Genomic DNA, 19,779 nt, shown 5'->3' on the forward strand with positions numbered 1-19,779 from the left:
TTGTTTTAAAGCTGGCACAGGTTTGCAGCAATGGGAAAGTTCATTGCTAATAGGCAAGGGCTTGAGCCCCAAGCTTCAGGCTACCATGAGATATAATTAACACCCTTTGACAGTCTCAGAAGGGAGTATAAAGACCATCTGAGCTGGTGAGGCTGACAATCCCAGTTTCTGTTGCAGCTGAGGTCTTCAAGGCTGAGGAGCTTTGCTGAGAGAGTCGAGAAGTCAGCACTGCTGCTTTAGCTCTTCCACCAATAGTCTGGATATTGGGGACTGGGACTCCCACTAGCCTAAAAAACACCTTTTCCCTAATATTAAGTAAATTATTAGAAGAATAAAAATGTGGCATGTAAGTGTGAAATGCATGAGAACCCTCACAGTTATTTAAATTAGTTTTGATCCTCCTAAAAGGAAAAAAAAAAAGTCAGAAAAATTTGAAACGCTACTGTCTTGCAGCGTGAAATCTTTTTGGCATTGGTGAAGCAGGCTGTGTTCCACCTCTCCCAGTACTCATTGTTTTTTTCCAGATTTGTTACAGTAATATTGCTTTTTCCAGCACTATATTGTTGTGATAAATGCATGCGTGTTTTCTTCAGCCCTGAGTTTTGGCTTCAAGGAATCGATTCACGCTGGTATTCTTCACAAATAAGCTATTATAAGAACTTCTGAGAGAGAAAATAATTTTAGCTTTCAAAATGAATTGGCTGCTGAGATCAGGAGCTGGAAATGTCAGGTGTCGCACCTGCAGTCACCTTGGACTTTCAGGGTCACGTGCAGGCACAAAAGTGAGAAAGAGCTTGCCTTCCAAAGGTGCTGGAATTCCTGAGAGTTTTTAGCATTTCTGATTTATTTCTGGTGGTTATTTTGGGACTGAATCTTTAGCTTCTGAAAATATATTATATGCCATTTAATTGCTGCAAATATAGTGTAACTTGGCTGTTTGTTTGATTTCTCTAAGCATTTCCAAAATACGCAGAAAAATGAAACATTCTCTAGTAGTTCCATACCTTCTGAAACATTTATATGCTTGCCAAAAATCAGGTGGACTGTCCAGTTTTCTAAAGGTTTAATGGAATATAATCACTAATGATTTGCTAATTTTTCTGCTAAGTATTTGGTCATATGTCAGGCAGTGAGAATTAAATGGAAACAGAAATACAAGGGAATGCTGCGAAGTTAACAACTGTTGCTACACTATATTACACACATATACAGCATATGTTGAGTTTGCTGTCTCTGAACTTCCTGGCAGGTTCCATATATATTTCAATTATTTTGCTTTTCTTAGTTCATTCATCTGAAAAAATAGAAGTAAAACTTCCACCTCTACATAGTGGGAACAATAATCATAAGTTGCAAAATACTGCACTGAGTCACTGCTAGGTGTCAAATATACACACATAATTTCAGAGGCATCCCCCAGGTTTTTGTTCTCTGAACACTTCTCAACTCATTCCAAATGAAAGTGACTAAAAGTATACTCATGAATAATAATATAAAATATAGTATTAAGAGCTAAACCAGTTAATTCTCCATCAGAGTCTGTAATTCTACCCATTTGTAAGTCATGCAAAAGCTGATTTTTCAGGGGTAGCTTTTAAAATGCCTCAGGTTTGTTTCACCATCTTCTTTAGCTCATAGCCTCAGAATAAAGAAGGAAAAGTGCTGGTAATGTAGACAGAAATGAAATGTGTTTGTTTCTCTCAGCTTTTTTCTGTACTGCGTGGCTCACAAACTGCTGTGTACTTGGCACTAAATCCACATGAGAAAGTAGAGTTATATTGTGAAATGGCAGCAGTTACTGCAGCATGGTTTCAGGACAAACTCACAGCTGTCAGCTTTTGGATCAGTCAAGTGTGGAGTTAGTGCAGGGAAAATGTTTAGCCTCAAGAGGGAGAAAGCCAGCTGCCATGTCCATTAGCACCCTTTGTTGACCATCCAAGAACATCGGCAGCATCCAAGGCAGCTCTGTCCCAGCTCTCTCTGCTGGAGGAAATTATTGGAAGATGCCCAGTAAGTGAGCAGAGAATGGCATGGGTGGAAATAAGGCAGAGGTGGAAATGCATTTATATTTTGAAGTATAGGTTGTTTGATTCTTTGGGCATCCTCAAGTGAGACTTAATTTGCACCTGTCCTTTCAAAGAGAAAGGGATTATTGAAACACAAGACAAGAGCAGAGAGCCCCTTTGCCCTGCATGGCAAATGCAGAAAGAACAGGCCCCTCAAAAGGATAATCAGTGGAGTGTGCTAATGTTTGAGCCAGCACTTTCAAAATCCTCAATTAATTTTGGGGCTGAGGATATTGGGTGCTCAATCTGAGCACTCCAGCTGCACTTGAATTATCTGAGAGCATAGATGCTTGGGATCTCCTAAAATGAGATCCCAGCTGTTTCTGGTTGATAAGTCTAAAATTAGTAATCACTTTTGTCAATTTTATTTTAAATTAAAAATTAAGTGCTTTCATTCATTATTTGTATTACATCATAACACTTGGGAGCCCAGTCACAAATCAGGACACTGCATTATTCAGTACATACAGGCAAAGAACAAAAGATTGTTCAGAGATCTTACAGTTTAACTATCAGACTCTTTATGGGAAAAGAAGTAAAGAGTACAAGGATATACAAGACCTGATTCATCAGGATTGTTTCAGCATAACCAGCAACATAACCAGTGGTAATCTCTTCCTTTGTAAAATTTTGTTGTCATTGTTTTGGGGTTTTTTGTGGGTTTTTTTTGTTTAAAAGGCAAAAGTTTAAGACAAGACTGAAAAGAAACAAAGCACTAGCTCTTTTGGATTCCATGTCAAGCTGTGCATCTCTCACCCCATGCACATGTTATCCTCATCCCTGCAATGGGTGGATGTGGCTGCTTTAATTTCAATATTCTACCAATTGCTCTTTTGCTAAACTTTTAACTGTTTCCACTTTTCTTTTTTTCCTTGAAATTCATCCTGAGACTGTAATCAACAGATGAAACATTATTTTTGTATAGATTATAGTTGTTGAGTGGAATAATAACATAAGGCAAGACAGAGAAACTGCTGTTGATGTCCAGATTAAATATCACTCAATGGCAATTCTCAACTTTAAAAGTTAAGAAAAGTACTAAGGAGAAAAGGATACAGCTGACACTGTGATCAAAACTCACATATTAATGCAGTACATTTATATTCTGTACTAATTTCCTCTGGAGAGCATTTCTGTGTGTGTGTGCATAGAGTTGTGTTTTCCTGGATTGTGTGGATGGATGAAAACAAAACATACAGGGAAACATCTGAGTACTTTGCTCTCCTTTTGTGTAGCGATGCTATTATTCCCCAGCTAATTCTTGTTATAAAACTGAAGCATTGTATTTCAATCTGGGAAAAAAAGAAAAGCCATTGTTTAAAAAACAATGTAGAGGCAGGAATTTGAGTCATGACAAAACATTGTAAACACAAAGAATGAAATCCTTAGCAGGTTGCTTGAGTGTGGTTATGTCGAGTCTCCTCAGCACGGATGGTGCATCCTCACTGCTGTAAGTACACACTAGATAAAGAGTATTTTTGTGTGCACTTATAACAAAAGGAGAAATCGTATTGACAATGTGGACAAAGAATTTTTGAAGAGTTGTTTACAGTTTGCTGGAGTAGAGGAATAGTACAAAACCTACTATAGTATAAAAATGTGTATATTCACCATTTCTTCATCATTTTTACTTTTTAATTAATTTCTATTTATGAGACCAAGCCAAAATTCTGAATCTGATCATCATATTTGGATGAGAGGAGGAAACAGATGCAAATTTTAGTATTCAGATATGTCCTAGCTATCTGACTGGCTCTCTGCTGGCTATTTTTTATGGTTTTAATCACTTCCTCAAGTACATGACACATTCTTGATCTGGGCCACCAACATTTTTCCATCTTGGCACAAAGAGATAAGGAATTATTTCTCTGTGTAGGTGCAGGTGCAATGTGGAATTATCCTGAGTGCTCATGGCTTTCTAATTCAAATGAGACAATCACAGAAGGTTGTACAAATCCACTAACAGCTGAGAACACCCCTGAAATATCCATGTAAACATCCCACAAGAAGTGTTCTCACATTGACCCCAAAGGCACTTTTATAAATCTGAAAGTTTCTTGTGAAGCTCTGTTTAAAATATTATCTTTACTTCAGACTTTCTTGTCTTCTGCAGGACCCTCTAGCCCTGAAAAGCTTTCTTATCCTCCTACACTCCATATTCAGCTTGCTCTTGATTACAGTTATTTCACCCCTGTAAGAATTCTACTTCCAAAAATACATATAAAAGCTTTTATTTCTGTGCTATTCAGCAGAAAATAACCACAGCATGGAGGCCACAGAAAACTGTGGATCCTGTTTCCTGCCTGCATTAAACAGTAGAGAACGAAGGCCACCAGACCATTTCCATCTCCCTCTGTTGGTCTCTCCTCCTGAGACCTGACATGGAGATTTCTGTCTCTAATAAACTCTTCCAGTTGATTTACAAAATCTGGTCTCCACACTCCAAAACAACATTTTGTCTGATTATCTAGAAAACTCCAGACTCGATGTCTTTCACAATCACTTCCAGTGAGAATTTGTCTTGTTAGGAGGAAAGAAAAAAAGGAAAGCTGCAGTTCTGGCTTTAAATCCCTGACCTAAACTAGAGGGCATAATAATTTAAATATAATGTTCTTCTAGTTTATCAAGGTTTTACTTCCAGTTATGGCTGGGGAACTTTGAGGCAGTCTTAAAAAGACATTTTCAGGAAGATTCAGCCATGTCTGATTTGGTCAGTTCCCAGAACTTCCAGAGGAGATACTAATCCTGATTGTTCTCCATTCATGGAGAAGGGAACAAAGGGGACAGTACAGCAAACTGCCAAGAGGTCGGGCTTATTTATTGGAACTTCTTTTCTTTTTCCTTCAGGAATTAGAATTCCTAGATTGTCTTTAGCTGGTTAAGCAAGAAGGGGCAATGTTAGAGAATCACTAAGCTGAAAATTTCTTAGCTGAAACATCCCACATCCTTCATTTCCAGAGAGGGGTTGTCATTATAAATAAAACAGTTCTATTAAAAAGGGGTGAAACAACAGGATAGTGCATTAACAGTTAGATATACCTTTAGTGATTTTTATTTCCCATTAGGTGATCTGGGTACACTTTAATAGAATTAGCCCTAAATATTTATTGTGAAGGTGCTGTCAATGTAACAAATGTAAGGAGAATAAAACTGCAGGAAGATGTTGCCATGCTCCCAGTAATTAATGGTTTTACAAAGCAGAGACACAGTAAGTGGGTATGGGGTCGGGGGAGGGTTGGCCATTCAACAAACTCTTACAACAAATCTATTTCTTTGAAAAAATGTAATATATTGACATTTTGAAGCAGGAAATTCAAAGTGTTATATTTCTCTAAGGAGTTGGATTTTCAGCAATTTCCTACTAATGGATGAAATTTTTCCCTCGGCATGGATGTTGATCATCACTGTAGCCCAGTTTTGAGTACAAGCTTGATTTGTGAAATTTACATCTTAATATCTAAAAAAAATTGTGTGACATCATTTGGTTTTTTTCTGCCTGCATGATTTTTAAATGTTCCCAGTTAGTCATCTCTGCAACATATTAAAGATATGTATTTGCACAGCTGAATACCAGCTTTTCCTGGCAGTTTATTTACTCAGCAGCCTTACCCCAGCTGACAGAGTCCTCTCACAGCACATTCTCTGGTCTGTGTGTCACAGATTAACAGCAGAAGCTCCACAGGGCAGAGGAGGGTGGTGGATGAGGCTCTCTCTGGGTTCCACTTTTCTGGATGCTTTGTTCATCAGTCTGATGGAGCTAGAGATGTGATTTTATGTCAGAAAGGTCATGTAATCTGATTTCTGCATCTTTGCACAGAGTAGGTCTTTATCTAATTATTCCTGTATAAGAGGAATGACTTGTCTTTATGAATAGTATATTTTGGAAATCCATTCAGTCTGGGTTTAAAGATTTTAGGAAATGAGAATGTAAAACTTCACTTGATCATTTTCTCCAGTGATTAATTGATGTTAATGTAACATGTCCTTGGAGCAGAAAAAGAAAAAAAGAGTCTGACATTACTATAGCAGGAAAATTCCCAGCTTTAGAAATAAGAGCTATTTCATTGTGTTTAATTTTCCTTCTATTTATGAGTTACTGGAAATTTTTTGATAATCTGAATCAGAATTGGAGTAGGTTCTAGTAATAAATTCCATTAACTATTCTGTTTACTATCTAAGAAACATCAGAACAAGATTCTGTTTATTTGTTTTCAGGGATTTTTTTGTATATTATTTTAGAGTTCAGGGGTTTTTTTCTTCATTTTCATTCTCTGTAAAGGAAGTGATAAAACTAAGTGATATCCACAGTGGATTTTTTTTTTTAATTTTTTACAGTCTTGTAGACATGTTTTTTAGTAAAAGAGTGCACATATAAACCAACACAAGATGTATATTTAGGAAACAGCAGTTACTGCAGAGCAGAGTCCTCTGAGATTTCAAAATCTAAATAGGCTGGTTCAAGTAATATTTAGGTTTTGAACTAAGACTGCACAGGATGAATTTCACTGCCAGGAATGCGTACACCAAGAAGAACTCCAGTGTACATGTAGGTGTGTTTAATAAATAAGATTTTAAAATAATCTTTATTGTGTCATTCACAATTTAAAGAAAATCAGAAACAACCCATAGTATCAGAAAAGTTTACTGCCTTAAATTTTATGATGTTTTCTTTACAAACTGTTGATTTTTTTTTCATTAGAGTGGAAAAAAATCTTCTATTCACCTAATTCAAAACTTGTGAGACCAAGCAACTTTGTGGATTTTCTTCATCATCTCATATTTTAATAATTTTCTTGCTGCTGTAGAGAAGATGGTAATAGAATGGGCACAACATTCTGGGAAGAGCATCTAAAATTTCAAATGCTGGTAAAAAACCCCCAGGGAAAAATATTTCCATCACAAAGTGTTCTCTTTTCAAGGAATCTTTGAAGTCTGCCATAGGACTCCACATTCAAAAATCTCCCTGCTTTGTTTCTTTTTTAAATTAATCATTTGAACATTTTGGGGGCTTCAAATGTTTACTGGTGGTTATTAAGACACTGAAGTACTGAAGAAGACTCATGAGGCTGCATATTTACCCTCATAGCCTTTTTATATTTTATTTTGACAAACCATCAATTGGAATTTTTAATTCAAACTATTCTCAAATGTTACAGCATTTTTACACAGCACATTATCAAAGTATCAAGTCCTTTGATAAGGGTAATTAAACATGCCAAATTTGTTTCCACAGTCCAAAGTCTGCAATTGCTTCGCCTTTTGTTCTGTTCACGAGTGACTTCAGCTCTCTCTGCTTATTCCCAGCAAAGCCAATGGCAATGCTCCATCCCACTAAATGGGGGTGTATTTATATCAGAATTTATGACAAAGAATTATTTTGGAATAGATGATAAAGCAATTCACATTAGAAAATGCAATCACAGATAAGAATGTCTACATTGATTATTGATGAGAGCTGTCTGATTAGAACAAGAGTGTTATTTGTCCTTTACTAAAGATGATGGAAGAAATAAAAAGAGCATCCCTATTTATCTGGAAAAAAATATTTTGAACATGAACTGATTCTTTAAAAAGAAATTAAATGTAGTATAGACTTTCTGCATTTTAACAAAGTTTAAATGTAGATTTTGTGAGGTTTTACAAACTCATACCTGCCACATAGTCAGTGGTTGTTTTGAAAGAAATTATACTTGAAATTAGAACTCAAATGTTATGCTTGTGAGATCATTTTCCTTGTCCTTAAGCTGGCATTGAGTAAGGTGTTTTTTTCCCTTTTCTAACCAGGGAATGGCAAGGAATTCTCTAACATTCTGTAATTGTCTTGGTTTCACAACATAATACCAGTTTTGTGTCATGCACCCTGGGTGATCCTTTTCATTTTCTTTCTCTTTGAGACTTCTGGAACATGCCATTGTTGGGCCCTGGAATTTGTCACTGGAATACATCTTAACAGAAATTTCAGTTCACAGAGCAGGGTCCTCTTTATTTTAGACTTGTGTAGAAGCAAACAAATTACAAGTATTTTCATAAAGCCAGTAGTGATAGCTCAGGAATAAGGTTTAGACTTAGTGTCTGTGCCAGGGAGTACATTAGTGAAAAATAAAAGCATGTGAAATGGCATGCTACTGACATGAGCTGATTATGATAATGCTTTAGTACAAATTTTTGAAAATCAGATACTATAAAAATATACCATTAGCTTTATGTTAATAAAATATTTTGCTTGATGCCTTTTAAATTATTCATTTGAAGTAGTCTAAAAATATAAAAGAACTCTTATTATCATTCAATTTACATGATTACTTTAAGTTCACTTTTTTCGGTTTAACATAAACAAAGTATAAAATCCCCATCAAGGTTTTAGATATTTAAAATGTATCATTTTTATGCAAAAATTGGAGCCTGTTAGGATGTTAGGGTAGTCATTAGTACAAATATAACTCCAATTTCTGATTTGAAACTATTTTACACATAGAAATTACTGCGTTTGCTGATTCGTCTCATTATTTCTACTTTGATTATTCATATACTCTTTTGAAAAAGAGAGTTTTACAAAATAAAAGCTAAAAAACTGTAAAGTGACTTAATATTGCTATGAGCCTTTCTTGTCAGTAACACAGGAATCGAGGGAGCCTCGAAAGGAGACATTTGGCTTATTGAATATGGGAGTTGTTATTTTTTAGGAAAGCTGATCTCTCTCTATGACCAGTGGCATCAATCCAAGTGTGGCTGAGGCACACGAGGACTTACCAAAAATTAAAAGTGGGGCAGGAATCTTTTTTTGGTAAGACCCCATCAGCCATAGCAGGGAGACTGACAGACCTCTCTGCATTATCTGCTGATGGCTGAAATTGGGAGAAGGTGTTGCCTGACCCTCTGCTGTCTCTGATGGTGTGAGATCACAGATTCAAATGACTTCCTGACATTTAGGATCACTGTTGTTTCCTAAAATTGGTGACAGCTTCTAGAGGCTCAGATGATTTTCTTGTTTTTCCTTCTCCTTCTATTTGACTGTGAAGTCTATTTCCTTTGGCTATAAAGACAAATTTAACAGCACAGACTTGTCCTCAGATTTGCAGTCTGATTTGTCCGTCTTCAGGAGCTCCTTGAACGCCAAGGGTCCCCCTCTGTGAGGGCCCCAGGCTCAGCAAGGGGTGGGAAAAGGATGGTGGATGCAAAAGCCAGCACTCAGTTTGGTAGTGATGAAGAGAATTTTATTTGGGACTTCCTATGGAGAGCTGTGTGCACAGAGGATTGTGAGACTGGGGAGATAAACCTTGGCACTGGAATGCGGCCACAAAATGAATAAGCCAGCTTTGCAGTCATTCACAGGGGATACGGCCTGAAATCAACTCACCCTGGATTGCCATCAGCCAGCATATGCAGGGGATTCTCACAGCTGCTGTGCTCAAGCCTTGTTTATTGTAGGAGGTCACAGAAAATAGATGGTTTCATTTCTTATTTCTGAGAGTCATCTCTGTTTTCTGTGCTACAGACTTAATCCCTACCAAAGCCACTCTGGCTGAGAAACACTAGACAGTGTTATTTCCCTCTGATTAGCACTTTCTCCCAAATGGTTGTTTAATCTCCATATCTAGGTTAATTTGAAATAGCAACTGAGAACACAGAGACTTCCAAGAAAGAAGGAAATTTGTTGTACTGCTTTGCTAAAAAATTATCTTCACATAGTAAAAGCAATTGGATGAGGTGTTCACTATTAAAAGGCACTTTCCAGGCCTGCTACCATTCACTATATCAGAATTTACAGATAGAGAAAATGTAGTAATTCCTAAAGGGAGGTTCAGAAGCAAGTCAGTGTAGTATATGAGTCACTGAAACTGATAGAGCCTGTTGGGGGATCTTTTCTTTCTTTAAACTCAAAAGTCATCTTGTGGTGCACCATATCAGGTCATGTCAGCCAAACAGGGATGTGGTTTAGAGATGGCCTTGGCAGTGCTGGCTTAACATCTGGACTTGGTGATCCTAAAGGTCTTTTCCAACCTATGGGGTACCAGGATTATTCCCTGTTACACCAGTTTGGATCAATCAGCAATTTTTTGAGAAATTGACATCATAGGAAAAACACCCCACAAACCTTCAGCATAGGAGTTTTATACCTAATTCCACATTCAGTTTTCATCTTGCTTTGTACAACTGCCTTAGTTGGAGATAAAAAATGCTAAATTTGGTGCTTGTACAGTGCATAACCCCACTAGCTGGAGAGAAAGCAGGGTGTTATGCAACAAAGAGTGATTTTACTTTGTGCATTATCTTCCAGCTTCAGGGGATTTTTAAAGTTTAATTTAGTTTCTTTTTTAGCTCTTATTTTCTTTGTTACTTTATTCTCCTTTTCTTTTGGTCAGCTCTCACAAGGCTCACACCAAGGTGTGAAACGCTCAACATTGTTTTGCAGCAGTATTTGTCTCTCTGGGAGGAATCAGAGTTTGTTTCACTGGCAACTCTGAAATCACCACTGGGTCTGTCATGTGGTTAAGCTGCAGATGGTTTGCATGAGTTGCTTGTTTGAACTGCATGAAATGTCCCTCTAGACTCTGCTGTGATTCTGAGGAATATATGCACTATCAGTCACATGAAAACCAATCCATGTTTTACTTTTCTGTGACATTAATCCTCACTAGCCAAAGGTTTGGTTGTGCAGTTCAGCTGCTTCTTCAGGTGAGGGGAGAGGCACCGGTGGGATGCCATAGGAAGCTGTAACAAACCCATCACAGGCATCACAGCCTGCTCTAACCTCAGGAGATACCACTGCAGATAGTCAGGGATGGATGGGGAAGAAAATTCTCACACAGAAGTTGATGTCAAATATCATATTGGAAACTTTCTTCTCCCTCAATGGATTGCCAATACAAGGAGCTTTCAAATAAATACAATAAGTAGTTTTCTCCTTTGCAGCAGTTTTTAAAGGATGAATTCTCTTTTTCAGAGGAGCAGCTATAAAACAGATGCTGTGGCGGTCAGGCTGCTTTTCTTCAGCACTGTAACATTTTTATACGCAGCCATGCTTGATGTGAAAGCCACAGGCAATGCTGCAGCTTGCTGTTGATGGTTTGTCACTCATCGAGTTTCCCTGGCACAATTTATGTATATGCAAATACAACGTCTTGTCATGCCGCTAGATATTTTAAATGTCAAAAAACTCTGGTTACCCTGTAAAACAGCAGAGGATTACAGTCCTTGCATGGCATCATGGTTCAGAGAGAGATTACAGAGCAGCTGAAACAATAGCAATATTTCACACTGAAAATAGGGAAAACATTGAGGAGGAGAGGTTGTTGTGTTTATGAATTTAGGGCTCATTAAAGGTGTTCAGTAATCATTTCAGGGGCTTCTTCTCTAATTATTGTTAACCTAAGACACCAGCATATTGTGATTAGAGACAGCAGGGCAATGTTTCGAAAAGTTTGTTCATTATTTAAATACTGAATGACCACACTTTCAAATACTCCCATTATGTGAAATATTTACCACTTTTGAATGTCTGCAGAGAAATTCCAGAAGGGAAACACCTTGAGTGCTTAGTCCTTCTGAAAATCTCCCATTTACTCTTACCAAACTTCAAAAATCTCAAGCAATTCTGTTACTCAGATTCATTATTTAGCCGGCTCACAGGTTTTAAAATCAAGTGTATGCTATACTATTTCAAAAATGCCAATTAATATTTTAGATTCCAGTCATTCTAACTGAATAGTGGAATCCCTCTAAAATGGGATGTTTAATTTGACATAACATGAATAGATGGTCGGAACAGGAGGACAGAAGGCTAGACTGGACAAACTCTGGGTAAATAAGGTGATAACTGAACTACAAACATATCTGAGGTTAATTAGATTTGGAATTGTCAGTCTTGAGTTGTCGATGAGATGTAGAAGTGTTTTACTAATGAGTTGGTTTCAAGAAGTAAGCTTTGGTGTGAAATCTGGAAGCCAGCCTTGTTGCAATAGTTGGCTCTCCTACCTTACAAGAAGGTTTCTTTTCATCTGTGGCACAACACTCAAATTGCAAGACTGAGAGTCGCATTTCTCCTCTTTCTCATGCAAGATCCAACCCGATGCATCAGTTGTGTGCATCACAAGGCAAGCTGTGGTCAGCTGTCAGACCCCTGTGATGTTCTGGTGAGAGAATGTGAAACCACAGGCACTGCAAATTACAGGATACAAACATTTCATCTTCCCTGTTTCCTCTTTCTCTTCTAGGAAGTTGCAAACTAAAGAGGAAGGAAGATCTTCTGCATTTCCTTGTGAAGTAAAAGTTCCTAACTGGAGCTGTTTAGTTTGTGAAAGGGGCATGGGGGTCTCTTTGGAGTGTTTAGTGTTCCTGGGGAGTCCCTGTTTGTAAAGGCAGAGCTGGGATATCATCCTGAGTGTCCCAGCAGCTGCCAGTGTTGTGACCCTGCTCCCCATGGGGTGGCCATGGGGCTGGAGCAGTGCTCACAGCTCCCTCTGTGAGGCTGGAGCTGTTTGCCACTGGCAGCTTCATTTTATTTGTGTGGAAATCGCTCAGCTCTGACATTTGTAGTATGATTGTTGCTCTGCTCAGATCCTTCCCTGATATATTGATCTATGCTTTCTTTTCTGCTAACAAGGTATTCCATCCTCATTTATAAATCCTTGAAATTAGCAAAAGGCATCACCCTAACATTTTGGTTTAAACTGGGGATTTAAAAATTGCTGAAAGGTCACCTACAGGTGATGCCTGCAGGAAAAAATGTGCTCTGGCTGCCAATCCTGGCAGAGTTCATCCAAAAGGAGAGGCACTTCCCATGCAAGCCTAAAGTGTGGGCTCATGTTCTGAATTTGCTTACCCCTCCCATTAGCAGGGTTGGAAAAAATGTCAGATTTGACAGAGAGCTGCCTTGCATAGTGCTGGAGAGTGCAGGTTTTGATGCCATCCCACACTCTTTTGGGTGTGAAATATGCTGGGAAATTATCCCACACTACCTGTGATCAGCTGGGGAGTCTCCTGTGCTGTACTACCACTAAACCAAGCTTAGGCAGGTCTGTCCTGAGGGAGGAGCCCTGTGCTTCCCTCCTCTGCACCATACGGAAATGTAGAAGAGCAGATCATGTACAAATTAAACAAGCGGTTTATCTGTCTAAAATATATTAAATATGATTTTATAGATAATATTGAATAATACTAAACATAAGAGTAAATCCCAAATCAGCTTTTAATTTTTAAGGAATTGGTTAATGATATCTTGCAGAAATTGTACAGATGCAGAGCAATGTGGCAGTGGCTAATTTTTTTTAGTTTCAGCACTCATAAAGTTTAGTGGCAACTTTTGAAAATGTTTTGGGAGCTGTAGTCCATCCCTCAGTTGATACATGTCTGTAGTACCAAGCATAATGACAGACGTATTTTTTTCATATTTGCCAAGGAGAGAACTAGAAAAATGCTCAACAGTGAGTGAATTATCTCCATGCTAAATCCCATGCATTATCCTTCACTTCATTTGGAGAAGTGAAATTTCTCACTCATAAGAGACCAGGCTGTTGGGACTTCAAAAATCTGTGCAGATCATGATGATAACAGACTGTGCAATACATGGAAAAATATTTTGCCAAAAGCTTCTCTAGCAAAAAGTTTTGCTTCATTTATAAATTTCAGACCTAAGACACTGCTACTGTTCTCTTAAGAAAAGAGATCCTGACTGAAAGGGAATATGGATTTCTTCAAACAACATAGAGGGTTAAGACAGCAGGAGAAAAGAGAAGTTTTACAGGAACTCTTTATTTATTAACCAGGGCACATCGCTGGAAATGGAAATGGATCAGACAGGCTGGCAGATCATCAAGGATCATACAGAAGTTTAATATGGTTTGCCATTTTTCTATAGGATTCTGTTTGATTACTATTGAGAAGTAGTTGTTGATAGCTGCCAGAAAGGAAGAGTCACTCCCCAAGCAGCAGAAATTAACAGCAGTGTGCAAAAAATATCAGAATTCATTTTGGATGTCAACAAGTAAGAACAACAAACAAGCTGAATGTATGAATAAAAGCTTCTTATTGCTCTTTTAAAAAAACCCAACTTCTAGAGACACTGGAAATGTAGAGCATAATAGATGTGCTGTTTGGATGTAAAATATTCTAAAAAGTATTTTCATCGTCTTGGAGTCACTTTGGTAGCTCTGTCCCCTTTTGGAGAATTCTGGCTGCACATAGAATTGTCCTTTTTTTCAGATTCTCATTTCTCCAGAAAGAATATATATTATTTTGAGTCATATTTACAAGTTGCCTACTCTCAGAAATGAGGGTTTGAATGTCACTCAAAAGGGGGGTGTGGGGATGCACCACCACACCTACACAAGACCTGCTGGTGTTTGAATTTTTAGAGGGCATTCTTTTACAAATTACAGATTCATAAAATGTCTCACTAATTGTAGGTTGGGTCTCTGAATGTATCATGGCTACTCCTAGTGCAATGTATTTTCTGTTGTAAACAAGATTTTGCTTACAAGGCCTGTCTCCCAGAAAACTGCAGCAAACAGTGGAATGTCTCCATTTGGAAGATATTTAGCTACAAAATAAAAAATGGATGACAGAGATCTGCTTGCTTTTAATTTATTTATTTTTTTTTAATAATTTTTGCTCTCTTCATTTCTTCCTTAAACTGTGACTGAATTTCTCATGGTTTATTCCTCATCCACCCCTAATGCACTTCCATATTTTAATTCATTTTAAGCCTACTAAAATTACTGACTTGCACAATATTCAGAATTTTTAGCTGAAAGCAGTGAGCAAAAGTCTCTGCTTGAATACACAACTGAACATATACTGCTAAACCAGCAGCACTCAGCTGAGTGTAATAGCCAGAAACGACTTGTGCAGTCACAGTTCATGAAGTCTTGTTCATTTGATGAGGAAACCTTCATCATGAACTTAATGCAAGAGAAATCTGGGCTGTTTAATGTTATGAGTCCCTTAAATGCACTTTGAAGCAGCCTCTGATTCTTTAACTCTCTTACAACTTGTACCAGACTCGAATTGTTGCACTTACATGTGTTCAGTTTCTGCTTAGTATTTTCACTCAATAAATATGGATTTTATATACATAGTACATCAACTATTTACTATTTATGTTCTTTTTGACCTTTTTATTTTTTTTCAATTTGAAATTCTTAAGTGTGTTGAGGAAGAAAAACATACTTAACATGAGCAGAGTTACTTCAATTTAATTTTCTATTGTCATCTAGTTGCCTGCAAGTCCATTTGCAAGAGTAGTAGTTTAACTGTGACCTGAACCTTTTAAACAGATATATATATGGTGTGTGTGTTGAGAAAAAAATGAAAGTCATCTTCCCAGTTCTTGGAGAACTTGTGTAAGTCTTCATCTGACTCAGATGGCCTAATTTTTCACATGTAAAGATTCATAAGAAACCTCATACAAACTCTAATTTCCTCTGTAAAATGTCAAAATTATTTTTCCTAGTGAAAAATTGCTGATCCAAATCAAAACCTCAGATATTTATCTATAATAAAGGGACCCTAAAAAATTCATGTTGTTAAAATATTGTGACTTTGGTAGGGGCGATTATTTTAATGAGGAAAAGCAGAAAAACTACACCCTCCCTCCATGTTTAGTTTACAGACTCTCATTCTTTAGATGAAGTATCCTGCTCTGTTAAAAAATATCATTTTTCTAAAAAATATAGGAAGGAAAGAAAATGGCCAAAACCCCAGCTATTATTTATTATATGAATAGCTAGAGAGAGGAATCAAATTCCTCTGAGTGCCCAAGTTTTTATTAAAACTGCTAATGTCATTTCTATTTAGATGCACATAGAATAAACAGTACATCAAATTTAATACATATATATAATCGATGATCTGAGATAAACTGTAGCCTTTATTCCAAATTTATAAGCATTATTCTCATTTATAATTGTATTCTCCATTGTGAGGAAAACACAATAGGAATTCTCATATTATTAAAAAAAAAATCAAATCTAGAGAACAATTATTCACTGCAGTTACCTGTAATCTTCCAGAATCTTTTTCTTTTTGTGCAGATACTCTCTTATAAGTACATTAATAAAGAGTTAATCTAAACAAGATAAGAAGAGAAAATTAGAAGCCTTCTCAGTACATTTTCTTCCCCACAGCAGGAATTACAAAATAATTTTGTTTCTTTTTTCCACTTCTTTGCTGTTGCCCAGCCAACACCTGAGGGATCACGAACAAACCTTGGAGTAAGTAATTAAAATTCAAAGCTCCAGCATTCAGATAGTTTTTACACTTTCTTTTGCTTCCAAATAGCAAGGAATTTTCCAGACAAGCTTTTAATTAACAGGTGAGTTAAATTGATATGTGAGTTTTCTTTAAATGGAAAGGATATCAATGAGAAGTATGGCAGGACTCTTTCATGCTCGCAGTTTAAAATCATTAGTTTGTTTGCACATTGATGAATGTTTTCTTTAGTGAATAAATAAAACTGAAAATACAAGTATTGGGAAGAGCTGAGGCAGAGTTAACTAGAATTATGCTGATTTTCATAGCATCTCCTCAAAGGAAGCTCTACCTCAGAGTTTTCTCTGACAGATTAGCTTGTGGTCTGGAATAAGAAACAAGTGATGGAAATTCATAGGCACCATAAGCAATCCATTGTGTTTGAATAAACCTTAGGTGATTTCCTTAGGCTGGATCTAATTTTGCCTAAGTTTGCCATCTAAAACACAGCTGAATCACTGGATTTGTCTTCCAGCAAGTGGAGATCAGAGTGATGTTGAATCCACCTGAAAATAAGAAGAGCCATCTCCTGTAAGTGGCCAAAAGCCTGGCTGCATAATGCCCTTTTGCCTATAAGTATTTATTTCTATAGAATTAAACATGAGCAATGATTGCTACAACAATGCTGCAGTCAAATAGATAAAATTTGAGGTTCAGACAAGAACTTGAGAACTCAGCCACTCATCTAATTACCAAAACACCCGTCCCTGTGCACTGACCAGCCAGGGAACACGCCTGTCTTTTCTTCTAAAACAGATGGTGCTTTCAGCGTGCTGTAAGGTCACCAAATTCAAGCTGTTACAAACCAAAAAGCAGTTCCAAAGTTCTGCAGCTCTCACAGAGATGGCTTTGCCAAGCAGCCCACTCTGCTGTAATGTGGAGGAAGTGGTGCACGGGGCACAGCGGTGGCAGAATGTCACCGAGCGTCCGGGAGGCCGCTCTAAGTCACTGCTTGGGACTAATCCAAGGATTGGAGAGCAAAGGCTTAAAGCCACCTTCAACTTCCCAGGAGTTGAATTTGGCATCATAATTCCAACCCAAAGAGCTGGCTCGAAGCTTTATGAAATTGTAGAATATGTGAAAGCAAGCTGTGAAGATTTAATCCAGATAATATCACAGTGGTATAACGATGGGCTGGGGTAGCAACTGGGAGATTTGGCAGGGGCTGCATCGCAAAATGGCCAGCATTGCCTTCTTCAGGATTATTATTTCTTTGTTAAAATAAGGGATAGGTTGTTAAAACAAATATTTTCAAAGTATTTCACTGTATACTGAACAGTGAGCACTGCTGTACACTGAGAAACAAATTAATGAATCAAACATTGCAGCACTATCCACAGGGGCTCGTTTAAAAGCAAATGCATGACAGAGCTGGAAACCAGCTTAAATGCAAATGAGCGAATGTGATGAAATCTGTAATGTTTGATTCATTAATTTGTCTCTCATCATACAGCAGTGATCATTGTTTAGCATGTGCTACTAATGAAAGACCTTTATAGGCAAGGATTTCCAAATTTATAGATGAGCTTTACTTTAAAAGAGAAGTTCTGTCACAAAATCCTTCATGGACATGAGATTCTTGCATCTGTACTAATTAGTTTTTTAAAAAAAGAATTTAATAGATATATTAGTTTTCTTTTTATGCAGGCTAGCAGATGGAAAGAGGGAGAGCCAGCATTATCTGATCCTCTAGTTTTCAAAGGCCACCAGCAGCTAATATGTTATAGTTTAAAGGAGAAAATTGCTGGAAAAAAATTAAAATCTTGGCTATGAGATGAGAAGAAAAGCCCTCCTCCCAGTCTTTAGAAACAATTACTTTCCAGATTTTAATCTACTGAAGAAACATGACTGAATCCCCAAAGCAGGTGGAGGAGGGTGGTCAACGTTATTGTTTCCTTTTTAAAGAAGTTAAGCTATGAAATGTCAATCTGACAGATACAATGGTACTATATATTTAGTCTTGCACAGCAGTGACATCAGCCTCTATTTGTCTGCTCTTCTCTCAACCTATAGATGTGGTTCCCTTCTCAGTCATTCACATGACTCTGAATTGGGGTAGACAGGACAGTAAAGTACTGTAAAAGTAAACAGCCATTGTAAAGCACATCATGAAATGTATCAATTTGAGTTAGAATGGCAAAAAAAAATTCTTTCTTGGTCTCAGGATTTGCAGCCTTACCTGCAGAAATTTGTATAGTTTCCTTCTTGTTTGTTTTCCATTTTGCTGGGATTCATCAGTGTGATGATGGCTTTGGTTAGTAAGGATCGCCACGAGCATTTTGAAAGTTGGGTGGCACTAAGGAAAAAAGAGAGACAAGTCTTTTGTAGCATATCAGCAGCACAGAATAAAAAATTGGCTCGGTTAGGAACCACATTTCTAAGATTCCGTTTCCAAATCCAAACAAGATGCACCAGGCCAATCTGTCTATTTATTTCCATTCTGTATTTACAGTGCAGTGACATTTAGGCAAGTACAGTGCTAATTGCCTTGCAGGTACCTCTTGGTATTGACATCTGCAATTAATCACTAAGCAGGCAACTCTTGATTCAAACATTCTGATTTTGATCACGTCGCCATAGAAATGTGATATATTTACTGGCTTCTGAAGCCCTTTTTTTTTTCAGACAGGACCATTTCTGTTCTCTTTTTCTGAGATTGCAAACTAAGATGTCAAATATTGTCTGCTACAAAACAGCTAGGTCTTGAGGGCAGCTGGGGAGGGTTGTAATGTCATTAGTAATGACATGCAAAGGTTTTTCTGTGAAAATGACTATCTAAAATAATAGAAAATCTGGTTCTGCTGTAAAGAATTTGATTTTTACAGCTTTCTATATACTGGAGCAAAACAATACATGCTTTTTCAATGGCTACCAAACTTATTTGAAAAAGAATTGAAATAGGCATTTAGAAGTGTATGAATCATGATAAATATTTCCTCAGTGAAAAGTTTCTGGAGTCTTCTGTCTTTTCTTTTGTTGGCTGGCAAAACAGCCAACAAAAGAAAAGAAATCCATGTGCAAAGATATAAAAAAGTAAATTCAATGAAAATTTCTTTTCTATTTTGATATTGCATTATATGAGCACAATTCAGTCCTTTTTTTGCCTAAATCTCTTTTTCCTTGTATAGCTTTTCATGTTAGCCAGTTCATTTTCAGCTTCCCTAGCACTATTTAAACTCCATTTCTCCACCCTATCTTACTGCAGACCAATTACACTATGTATTCTTTCAGGATTCAAAATTATTTTGAAATTTCTAAGAAGAAAACTTTTAGTCCATTACTAGATAGTTCTGTTCTACTAAAGCCAGTGACAAAAAGTCAGTGGCAAAAATCTTCCTCATGAGCCAAGATTCAAGAATGTTGCAGTGTATTTTGCATGAAACCATAGCTTTACCTGCTGTTTTCCTTTAATCCAGTTAAATTTTAATTTTGTATCTTAGAAAACTGGTATTTCATGTAACAGCTC

Source organism: Poecile atricapillus, chromosome 13 (assembly GCF_030490865.1).
Source record: "Poecile atricapillus isolate bPoeAtr1 chromosome 13, bPoeAtr1.hap1, whole genome shotgun sequence".
Taxonomy (NCBI): Eukaryota; Metazoa; Chordata; class Aves; order Passeriformes; family Paridae; genus Poecile; species Poecile atricapillus.